The sequence below is a fragment of the Adiantum capillus-veneris genome, chromosome 14, assembly GCF_014529385.1.
Source record: "Adiantum capillus-veneris isolate H3 chromosome 14, ASM1452938v2, whole genome shotgun sequence".
Classification (NCBI taxonomy): domain Eukaryota; kingdom Viridiplantae; phylum Streptophyta; class Polypodiopsida; order Polypodiales; family Pteridaceae; genus Adiantum; species Adiantum capillus-veneris.
In genome coordinates, this window is record NC_140944.1 from 158,933,288 (window position 1) to 158,944,513 (window position 11,226).

An 11,226-nucleotide genomic window follows, 5' to 3' on the forward strand; every position below is an offset into this window, starting at 1 on the left:
AAAATGATATCCACTCCCCAAATGTCACTGTAAAAGAATCTCCTGTATTCTACATAGCTTCGTCTCTGAAGACAAAAAAACAAGAATGGTAACTTCTCAGCTATTCTTTTATGAAATTTGCAAAATTCAAATTGACTTCAAAAAAATACGACTGTAAATATTTGTGTACTTTATATAATAGCTAAGAAGTTACCATTCTTGTTAGTTTGTCTTTTGCTGGTAGATGAAGCCATTCAGAATACAGGAGATCAATTATCAAATTTGCAAAATACAAATTGACTTCAAATAATATGACTGTGTGATGCAGATGTTCGTCTTCCTGGTGTCAATCGAATTTCCGCAGAGCAAAGAAAGAGACTCGCAATTGCTGTTGACCCTTCTTTCATCTTTATGGTTAAGCCCACATAGATGCATGATCTGCAGCTATCTTCATGAGAACACGGCAGATACTGGGTGGATAGTAAAATTCACAATACATCAGCCAAGCATTGACATATTTGAAGCCTTTGAAGAGGTTTGTAGGACACCCTAATATACCATCTAGTATTTATTTATATGGTCAACTTACAGATTCTTTCTTTGAAAGCTTCCTTTCATCAATAGATTGTTTCTTGAATCTCTTCAAATTCAGTGAAATTTTTTGCATAATTGCTTATCTTTAATGCCAGCTGTGTTTCCTAAAACGAGGCTGGCAAGCAATCTATGCAGGTCCTTCAGGTCTTCAGTCTTGCCATATTGTAGATTATTTCTAGGTATTTCATCACATACAGAATGAAACTAAGCTTCATTTTTCGCCCTTTAGTATCACATCCCCAAATATTTCAAAAGCACCATTTTACCCATTACAACACAATATGAGTGATGAATAGAACCATCATACTCATGCAGTTTCTTTCTAACTCAAAAAGCTCAGACATACGCATGCAAATTACAAAAGCGAAGGAAAATCGTACCAAAAGTGGTTCGTGTAAGAACAATACAAGGCATGTGCCAACACCATCTGCACACTAACAATTGATTGTGTTCATACCATGACATCCATAATTTGCACTTGTCTTATCTAATAAGAGCTCACCTCCCATTGCTGCATCCCATATCCAAGGCACCTTGCACAGAGGAACGGTGTGTCGGTTTACAATATAAGGGATAAAAGTGAGGCATGTCCATCAATGATGGCAAATAAGAGCCTGGCAATCCTTCGTTTGTGATCTAAATGATTGTTGTATATCAAGGAAGATTTTTCGGCCATAAGCATGCTTTCATACATCTCACCGGATCATCAAACCCTCTTTCCACCATGTTGAGCCAATTTCCAACATCTGGTGCCAATCAGTTAGGGGAAAACAACACTACCACTTTTTGCACAAGATTCAAATGGTATGTACCCTGGCACTGAGACCTAAAGCTAGAATGCGGGTGCCTTGTTGATTTTAGTAAACCCATCAGTAGTTCCTTCAAAGCATCACATTGCTTTAGCAGAAGGCTAACCATCTATATCCAGTACACACTATTTTCTTTGCATTCATGCTTTAGCTTGTCTGCAGAGGAGCCTTGATTACAAGTGTTTGCCATATGCAAAACTACCAAGAGTAAATGAAATTGGAAAGAAAAGTGTTGCACTACCAAAAACATAGCAAAGGTCAATATATTTAGGATCTCTCTCTACACATTTATATGCTGACAAAACACACACGCACACACACCTACACACATGCACATACATCTCATTCATTTAAATCTACAACTTTATATATTTAGGATATATGAGAGAGAGAGGGGGGGGGGGGGGGGGGGTATATGGTAGCCTTGTTTACTGTGTCCTTTGATTTAGACCAGTAAGGCTACTTACATGAACATTGGATTGAGAAAAATGGATTTTTGCTTTGGAAAATTTGAGATAACATGTGCAAAGAAAGCACACCCAAATGTTTTCAATACTTTAATGTTAGTGTTGAAGCTCTTTACCTTTATAGCATTTGTGTTGTCTCTCATGATGCATGTAAAGATCATCTTGTAACCTTCTCCTATGCCTTTTTTGTTTTGGACCATTCCTTAACTGCCTTGTTGCATGTGAATGACAATTTGCTTCACTCATTCTTTCTTCTCTTGAGCTCTTACGGTGCCGCATCCCGTTCTCTCCACCTTTTCCACCTTCCATTGACTTCATGCCGAATCGACGATACCGTGTCCACAATCTTGATACGCTCTGACTGGAATCGACGTGGATCCGTCGATCATCGATCACGGCATTGTTCATCTTGAAATAAGCATCTTCACAAGCTTCTCGAGTCTCGAATTCTATGAAAGCATAACATAAGCTGTTCTTGGACTTGTGGTCTTTGATAATCTCAGGTGAGAGAACTTTGCCGGATTTAGAAAAGATGATTTCCAAATCCTCATCCTTGGTTATGGGTTTAAGCTTGCATACAAAAAGAACATTTTCAGGTGGCTTGATCTCAGCTTCTGGAATGTCTCCTATCATTTCAAGAACAGCTGCTCTTGAATGTGCTTCCTTACAGAGCAAGAACGTGTCCAGTTCCTTGCAATCTAGCTTCTCATCCATGGGGACCCAATCATCTTCTAGCCTCACTTCATGATCTATAGCAATGGGTGAGCTTTGTGGCATGAGCTCATCAATCTGAGCGGGATCTTCGAAAGGATCTTCAAGCACATATGTGTGCTTAATCCTTATGTTTTGATACGGGCAATGCTCTACATCAACGTATGCGTCGTTGATCTTCATGAGGACATCCAGACCCTTCCTGACAACGCGGAACACAGTATACTTGCCATCTAGGTAGTCAAGATGGGGTCTGGTAGTGATGTAAAACTGAGAAGCATTGAGATTGGGTCCAGCACTTGCCATGGCAACGACACCGACTGTATCATGCATGATGTGGGGATGGATCTCATCTTTGAAGAATGTTGCTTGGTGGCCGCGCAGGAGCTTGTAGAAAGAGTGCCCACCAGAGCCTGTAGCGGTGGGATCGCCAGTCTGGACAAGGAAGTCCTTATGGACGGTGTGGAAGAGGCAATTGTTGTAATATTTGAAACCAGCAACCATGAAGATGGTGAAGATCATCCTCAAGGAACCTTTACAAACTTAGAGGAGCTAAGGAGACAAATAAATTTTTCTTCGTTCGATCCAAGTCAATATGTGTCTAATAGGTTCTACTCTTTTGAAAAGAAAAGTTATGACTTAATGAAGGATGCAATGCAAGGAAACATTTCAGTGACCTTGGAGGCGTTGAAGTCTTGTGATTCTAGAGGCATGCTTGATTTAAAAAGATAGAGGAAAATGAAAGACAATCTATGCTTGGAAAAAAATGAAGATTTTTCCACATATTTTTCCACAGTTGTTGATTATGCATGCCATAGAGGTGGAAAAGCAGAAAGGAAAGGAACTAAGAAGAGACTAAGGAGATCCAAGAAATGTGGTTGCTCTTTCAAGGTGAGAGTAGTGTATTTTAAGGATACACAAAATGCCTCTATTTCATTATTTCCTCTTCATGAAGGGCATTCCCCTGGCACACGTGAGGATTTGTATCACTTACCAGTCCATCCAAATGTCATTGAATGTTGTATGGAAGATTTTATTTGATGTGGGTAGCTCACGGCATGTGGCAAAGATGTCTTTGTCAAAAGAAAGATTGCATTATGAGCGGTCTTCTCCAATTGATCAAGTAATGTTTAGGTTCTTTATGATTCAAAGGGAGAATTCCATGTTGTCTTATCAAATACGGATTCAAGGTACTATTTATATGGCGTTTTAATATAACTTACACCTTGTCCTTGCTATCTTTATTCATGATATAGATTATTATTTTCTATAAATGTAGGGAAGATCTCAAAAGATGACTGGACCGCCATGTGGAGTGAGTCTTGCATGTTAAAGGCTCAAGGCAAGGTATGCTTTAAATTCTTCCTCCATATAAGTGTAAGGATGTGGTTAGTAAAAGTAAGCGAACATTCGTATCTTGCTAGGTGTGTTATTGCCAACCTTACAATCCTCATGCACAGGATGATAAGGATAAGCCTTTCATTATTATTATTCAAGATAATTGGATGCTAGACATGGCAATGCAATTTTCTACACATAATTCATGGGCTATTGATAGTACTTTCAAGACAAATGCGATTTATATGGAGCTGTATTACCAAACCAACATGGTATTGGGATAGCCATTTGGTTTTTGATGTGCACAAATGATCCAGGATCAAACCATGAAAGTATTGCTCTAGAGAAAACCCTTAGGGTGATCTTTTCTAGAATGAAGGACGTCAACCTATGGCACTTGTTATTGACAAATGCCAAACAGGGCTTGATGCTTTTCTTAAAGTGGTCAATGAAGTTCATTATTGTTGCGAAAACCAAGGCTTGGGACTCTGCCAACAAGTTTCTTGTCATATCCTTCTTTGTTGGTTCCATACAAAGAAAGCATGGGTAGAGAATCTTCTTCCAAAGGTATGTATTATTTTTTAATATCGATGCACTATCTCTTGTGTGTGCATTAGTATATGTGTATTAAAGAACCTTACATACATGTAGGTTCCAAAGGAGCGCCAAGATCATCTCTACTCTTGTATGACAACACTCATGTATTGTGTCAATGAGTTTGATTTTGAACACAACTATCAAGGGATTTTACAACACTATGTAGAATATCTGAATGTGCAAAGATATGTGACAAATGGATGGTGCGGACATGATTCTCCTTGGCGTGAGAGATGGCCCAAGTTTGGTCGGCTATTCAATTATGGAAATGTGGACACAACAAACTTAGTGGAAAGATTATGGCAATACATAAAGTATACCCTTTTGGATGCATGAATCAATAGGTCTATCTTGGACCTTCTACATTCTCTTGTAGGTGATAGTACAACCGGCACTCGCATGGGTGGGACTTTGCTAGAGTTCTTCAAGCAAAAACAAGAGGTAGGTATTTCAAATTTTATCTATGGTTCAATCATTTTAATTTACTTTTTTTTCATAACAAGTGATTTTTTTTTAGTTGATTCGGGACGCTTTAGCATCCATGGCTCCTCAAAACACCACACTGCAAGACTACAGGGGGCCGAGCAAATTTTACAACGATATGAGAATGATCCATCTTCTTTGCAAATCATAAATGACATGACATTATTATTTAAGCTCCAAAGTGTTTCTACACTAAGTCATTGGTACTATGTGAGCATGCAACGCAATTATTGTGATTGCCCAGATTGGACAAGTGGTTGCAAAAACCTTTATGCCCTACGCCTAATCATAGAGAAGCATATCCCGTACTTGCTTCCCATTCTTCCAATTGTGGATAAAGCACATGGCATGAGCAAGGAGTATTTGTGTGAGGACACAAAGGTAGATCATTTGGAGGATGAGGAGAGTGACATGGAGAGCAAAGAGGCAGACTTGAGTTCTGGAGCGGATAATAGTGCAGTCTTGACTTGTGTTAGTGAAGTGAGAAGCATCCTTTCAAAGATTGAGGGTGAACTACAAGAGAGTAGTTCTTCTAAAAAACTTGCCTTCATGCATCAACTTAACATGTGCAAGCAAATTCTTATGAATACTCTAGCACCCACTCAAATCGAGATGCCTGTGAGAGGAAGCATTCAACAAATACAAGCAAATGTGACTCAAAGAAGACTTGGAGGTAGAAAGAAGCTACAAGTGGTTGCCATAGCTACATCTGTGCATACATCCCTCTTGCAACAATTCTCTGCCTTCCTTCTCTTCAACCTAGTTCACATATAGTTCACACCTAGTTTACATTGTATACACACATGGTCCATATTCCCACGTCTTGCATAGTTCACATGTAGTTCACACATAGTTCACATTCCTCATATTTCCATGTGTCCATACATCCCTCTTGCTACAACTCTCTGCCTTCCTTCTCTTCAACCTAGTTCACATATAGTCCACACCTAGTTTACATTGTATACACACATGGTCCATATTCCTAGGTCTTGCATAGTTCACATGTAGTTAACACATAGTTCACATTCCTCATATTTCCATGTGTGCATACATCCCTCTTGCTACAACTCTCTGCCTTCCTCCTCTTCAACCTAGTTCACATATAGTTCACACCTAGTTTACATTGTATACACATAGGGTCCATATTCCCAGGTCTTGCATAGTTCACATGTAGTTCACACATAGCTCACACATAGTTCACATTGCTCATATTTCCATGTGTGCATACATAGCTCTTGGTACAACTCTCTGCCTCCCTCCTCTTCAACCTAGTTCACACCTAGATACATTGTATACACATATGGTCCATATTGCCAGGTCTTGCATAGTTCACACACAATTCACATATATTCACATATAGTTCACATAGTTTACATTCCTTACATTGTATACACAAATGGTCCATATTGCCAGGTCTTGCATAGTTCACACACAGTTCACACATAGTTCACATAGTTTACATTCCTTATATTGTATACACAAATGGTCCATATTGCCAAGCCTTGAATAGTTCACACATAGTTGACATTGTGATTCACACATAGTTGACATTCCCCATATTTTCATGTGTGCACATTAGAGTAGTGTGCATACATCCCTCTTGGTAGAACTTGTGTAAGAGATTGACAAATCAGTAAGGGAGAGCTTGTGAGAGGAGCTTGTTTTTGCCATATCTCTCTCATTTGGAGTCAGATTATGGAAAAGTAAAGTTGTAATTGGGGGTTTTTGGCCGTTACTAACACAATGGTGCTGTCCATTTAGTCCAAAAATGTATCTATTTTTTGCAGTCAACAGAGCTCTTCATGTGTGTGTGTGTGTGAAGGCTCTGTTTGTGAATTAGCCCTCTTTTGGTATTAAGAGCTCTATGTTTATGAGCCATCCCTTCTATTAGAGTCCTATTTTATCAATTTTTTGAGCAAGATAAGGGTTTCCTCTCCCCTATGTGCTGATTTCATGTGTGTGTGTGTGTGTGTAAGAATTGGGTGTTTCATTGAGGGTGATTATTTGAGTGTTTGGGTGCAAAAGATCTTTCTTTTGTGGTAAATTGGTGTTGTGTGTGTGGAATCAGGCCAAATTGGGCCTTGTCCTAGTGCCCCTATTGCATGTGTGTTATTTCGAGAGTATGTGTTGGGTGATTCTAGAGACATTGTGTGTGTTTTCTTTCCGCCCCACAACGTCAAACGGGCCTCTTGACTGCTGATGGAGAGGACCACGCTCTCTCTCTCTCTCTCTCTCTCTCTCTCTCTCTCTCTCTCTCTCTCTCTCTCTCTCCATAGCCTGTTGTCAAAAATTTCATAAAGCTTCACCATTGCCATTTGCCCCTGCATTTTCTCTCTATCTCTCTATCTCTCTCTCTCTCTCTCTCTCTCTCTCTCTCTCTCTCTCTCTCTCTCTCTCACACACACACACACACACACACACACACACACACACACACACACACCTTCAAACCATTTTCTCTCTCTCCGTGGGCTCTACACGATAGGCGTTTCATCTCTCTCTTACCATATGCAATTAGCTCAAAAGTTTGCAGGTTTTTTTTCTCTCTCTATCTCTCTCTTTCACACACACTCTTTCTCTCTTGTCTTCTCTTGAGAGGGATTCACACACAGAGAATCTCTCTCTTTCTCTTCTACTTACAGCAATAGTCGTATTTGCCCAATTTTTTTACCTCTTCTCTACAAATTTCTTACATTCTCTTATACTCTTTCTCTTTCTCTTCTCTACGTGGTTCATCATAAAAACATCTTGATAAGCAACAAGGTTTTCTTGTACGAGGATATCTCACTCAAAAATGGACGACAAGCTCGACGATGCATAGCGAGTGAAGAATGTATATCCAAGAATATATGCTATACTAGGAGGATGGAAATGATGGAGCATCTCAACCAAGTCCATGGAATAATACATTCTATTCCTAAGAGAAAAAGTGGAGGACCCCCGAGTTTGCGCAATGAAAGTTCTTCTCAATCGGCAATATATGAGAAGTGATCTCATATTCGATTCAAAAGTGCACAACAGAAGTTTGAGAGAAACAAGAAACGCAAGATGAAAGAGGAACTTGGCGTATGGGATTCCATGAACGATGGTGAAAGGGAAATGAAAGGGCCAAAAGATGTGTTTCTAAAAAATGTCTTGGCTGAGGCTATGGATGCGTACATGGCGACAAAGGCAGAACGTATTGCGACTATTCAAAGAACGATTGATGAAGGATATGATGCACATGTAAGAAAAATTACTATTCTTGAATCTTTGTTTTGCTTGTGTTTCATCACGCTTTCTCTCTCTCTCTCTCTCTCTCTCTCTCTCTCTCTCTCTCTCTCTCTCTCTCTCTCTCTCTCTCTCAATTTAACTAAATCTTTTCACAAAATGGTAAATATGTTAAAATATCGCTTGTTCGACTAAGAGCAACGACTAAGAGCAAAATGCAAGTTCAATTAATCTCCTCCAAATGTATTATATCCATCAAAATAATTAAGCACTTCCATCCTTTATCACTAGTCTTTAGGCCTTCCCCCTCTCTGTCTATCTCACGTGTGAACGAGCTTACTAAATGTCAAGAGACTTTTGTTTTAATTTATTTTACTATCTCCCCATTGTATTACTTATATTTAAGTACTACCAGAAATTCTTGTCTCCCCTTCAAAGGATCAAGAATGTTGGTGTGCTCAACCATCCTACAAGAGGACACTAATATGACACAAGTTGGACATTTCAATTGCTTTGATTCACAGGTGCTAATTCTTGTTGTTGAGAAGAAATATGTATCTAGCTCATTCTTCACTTCATTGCTGCTTGAGTAAGATCTCAAACACCGTATATGGCACATCATTTTGAAAAAATTCTTGAGAGAAACTTGATGCCCTCAAATTATAAGCTAAAAACCACAATGGGACCAAGTGAAAGTAGCGAGAAAACTTTTTGAGCTATAAAACACGGCACAAAAACTCAAGGTGCCAAGGTTCAAGTTCCATCCAAACCAAACACAAAAGTGGGAAATCAATAAAAAGAGTAAGATTATTGGCAATACGAACCAAAGGGGTTTGGCCTAACGGAAAATTTTTAACCCCTTAAGGGGAACACCAATGGTTCAAATCACTATGGTTACCGGGGGTATGTGTGGGCACAATCCCTGTAAAACTAGGTGGCGATGGGAATATAGAGAAGCTCAAACTCTACTAATTGAAGCCGTGTAAATCTGGAATGCAAGAAGCACATGTGGGCTAGCTAGATAGCTTTCCTTTCAAATAAACAGAGGATGCGGCGCTTATTTCCGTTATTGCCCTATAAGATCTTTTGAATAGAGTTAATAGGTTTCAGAGCTTATATATACCTAGATGAATACAAGAACATGCCCAACTTCACCTTTTAGGAACGTGCATGGGCTAGTGTTATCCAATACTTTACCTAGTCCCCAAACACTACAAAACATGCAATCACAGCTTTGTATAGTGTTATCCAATACTTTAATCGATCACCAAATGCTACAAGGCATGCAATCACATATACAACAAAATTGTCTCTGTACAGGCATGTGAAACCCTCATTCTTTAAGTACTACAATCACATCTTGTTGCAATACTTCCATGAATCATTGCTCAGCAAAAGTTAATATTGTCAGTTATATAAACTATGTACTCAGTAGTCCACCATACTCATCTTCAAGAGCTTGCAAATGATCTTCTGCCCATAGTGTGACATAAGGCTCCATGCCTATTTTCAATGCTCCATTTACTTTTCAATGAATGTAAGATCATTAGAAACATAAGTGTTGTTAGTATGGAGATAATGCATACCCTTATCAAGAAGCAGGTCAATAAGTGGATTGCAGTGTGCAATACCCTCTGTAATGGGAGTGATATGTAACCTTGAGAAATCTAGAAACAACAAGGTGAACGATTAGTTTATTTTCTCCATACTCAAGTATGGTTGACAGATGAATTTTTTGAGCTAGATTAATGGGTACAAGTGCATTATTGTGATATTTTTTCTCACCTGATCATAAACCATGAATCAAATGACTTAATTGATAGCTCAGATTACACAAAAGGAAAGACTCGTGTCCATGAAGTAGTAACCATCCATCTCATCTGTTACACTAGCTCCATATCGGCACGTGCACATTAAAATGTGGTGAAACGAGTTACACGAGAACCATTAGCATATAATTAGACCGTGGTCACAAAGAACTATAATCAGATCTTGTCTTTTCTTCCAAAATTCACCAAATAAGGGGGTACAAAAATAACAAAAGATACATTAAAAGCCCTTGCCCTACATCTAGCTTAAAGCATTCTATGGAGGAAGACATCTCACCTTAAGGATCTGAAAAGTAGCTTCAGTCATATGAGGCCACATTATTAGGACATGAGCTACATGCCTCCACAATTTGCCTCCAAAGATACTGCGCTTGAAAAGTAGTTGATAAAGCAATTCCGTATAAAGTAAATCTGTAATAGTAAAACGTGCAGAAAAGGTCTTGTTCTAATACAAAATCTTGGTTGTACACTTGAATGCATAGTGATCTAATGTATCAAATCTTCATAAATTGTGTCCATTACAACTACGTACAAATCCTTCTCTCTCTAGCCCCATCAAACTCATCTTGATAAAATCCACAAAAAACTTTGCAATAAAAACAAAGTTCACTAAATTAACTTCCATAAATGATTGCATATATAGTGCCCAAAATGTCAACCCTTTGCATTGCTCCTTGGTGTAAGTGAAGACAAAAATGAATACCACAACGAAGTGCTTTAAATCTTTTGTTCCTTTTTACATGGATTTAGATAAAAAGTTCAAGGTTAATGATAGTATTACATCATGCTTTACAGTAATAAATCCATTTACATACAATGATGGGATGCTACCTACACAACACATACATGGGCTACAAATTTTGCAAAGCCGTAACTCTATGCATATATTGGAATATCATGGATGCATTGTATAGATGCTATGCATAAAATGCCTCTTGCAAAAGCTTGGCAAAGAGCCTTGTGATCGTACGTTTGGTAATAACCAGTCCTGCAAAAACAAATGAAAAATGTGCATGATTCCTAAATAGTGTTCAAAAGATAGGGCTAATAACTTAGGCTTTTCACATTTGGGCGAACATCCTTTAGCGAATAGGATAATTACAAGAAATGGGCTAAGATTTATACATCTTGGAACTCTTATGAGACCCACTTCCTCATTGACATTACATTGCATTTTGGCATGGGCTTCATATCGTTCCTATTAAATAT

At 38.6% G+C, this 11,226-nt stretch overlaps 1 pseudogene; it reads right to left on the reverse strand.

Annotated features, from left to right (window-relative positions):
• Positions 1–1,945: 1,945 nt before the first annotated feature.
• On the reverse strand, positions 1,946–10,885 carry LOC147443444 (peptidyl-prolyl cis-trans isomerase CYP59 pseudogene; annotated as a pseudogene).
• Positions 10,886–11,226: the final 341 nt, after the last annotated feature.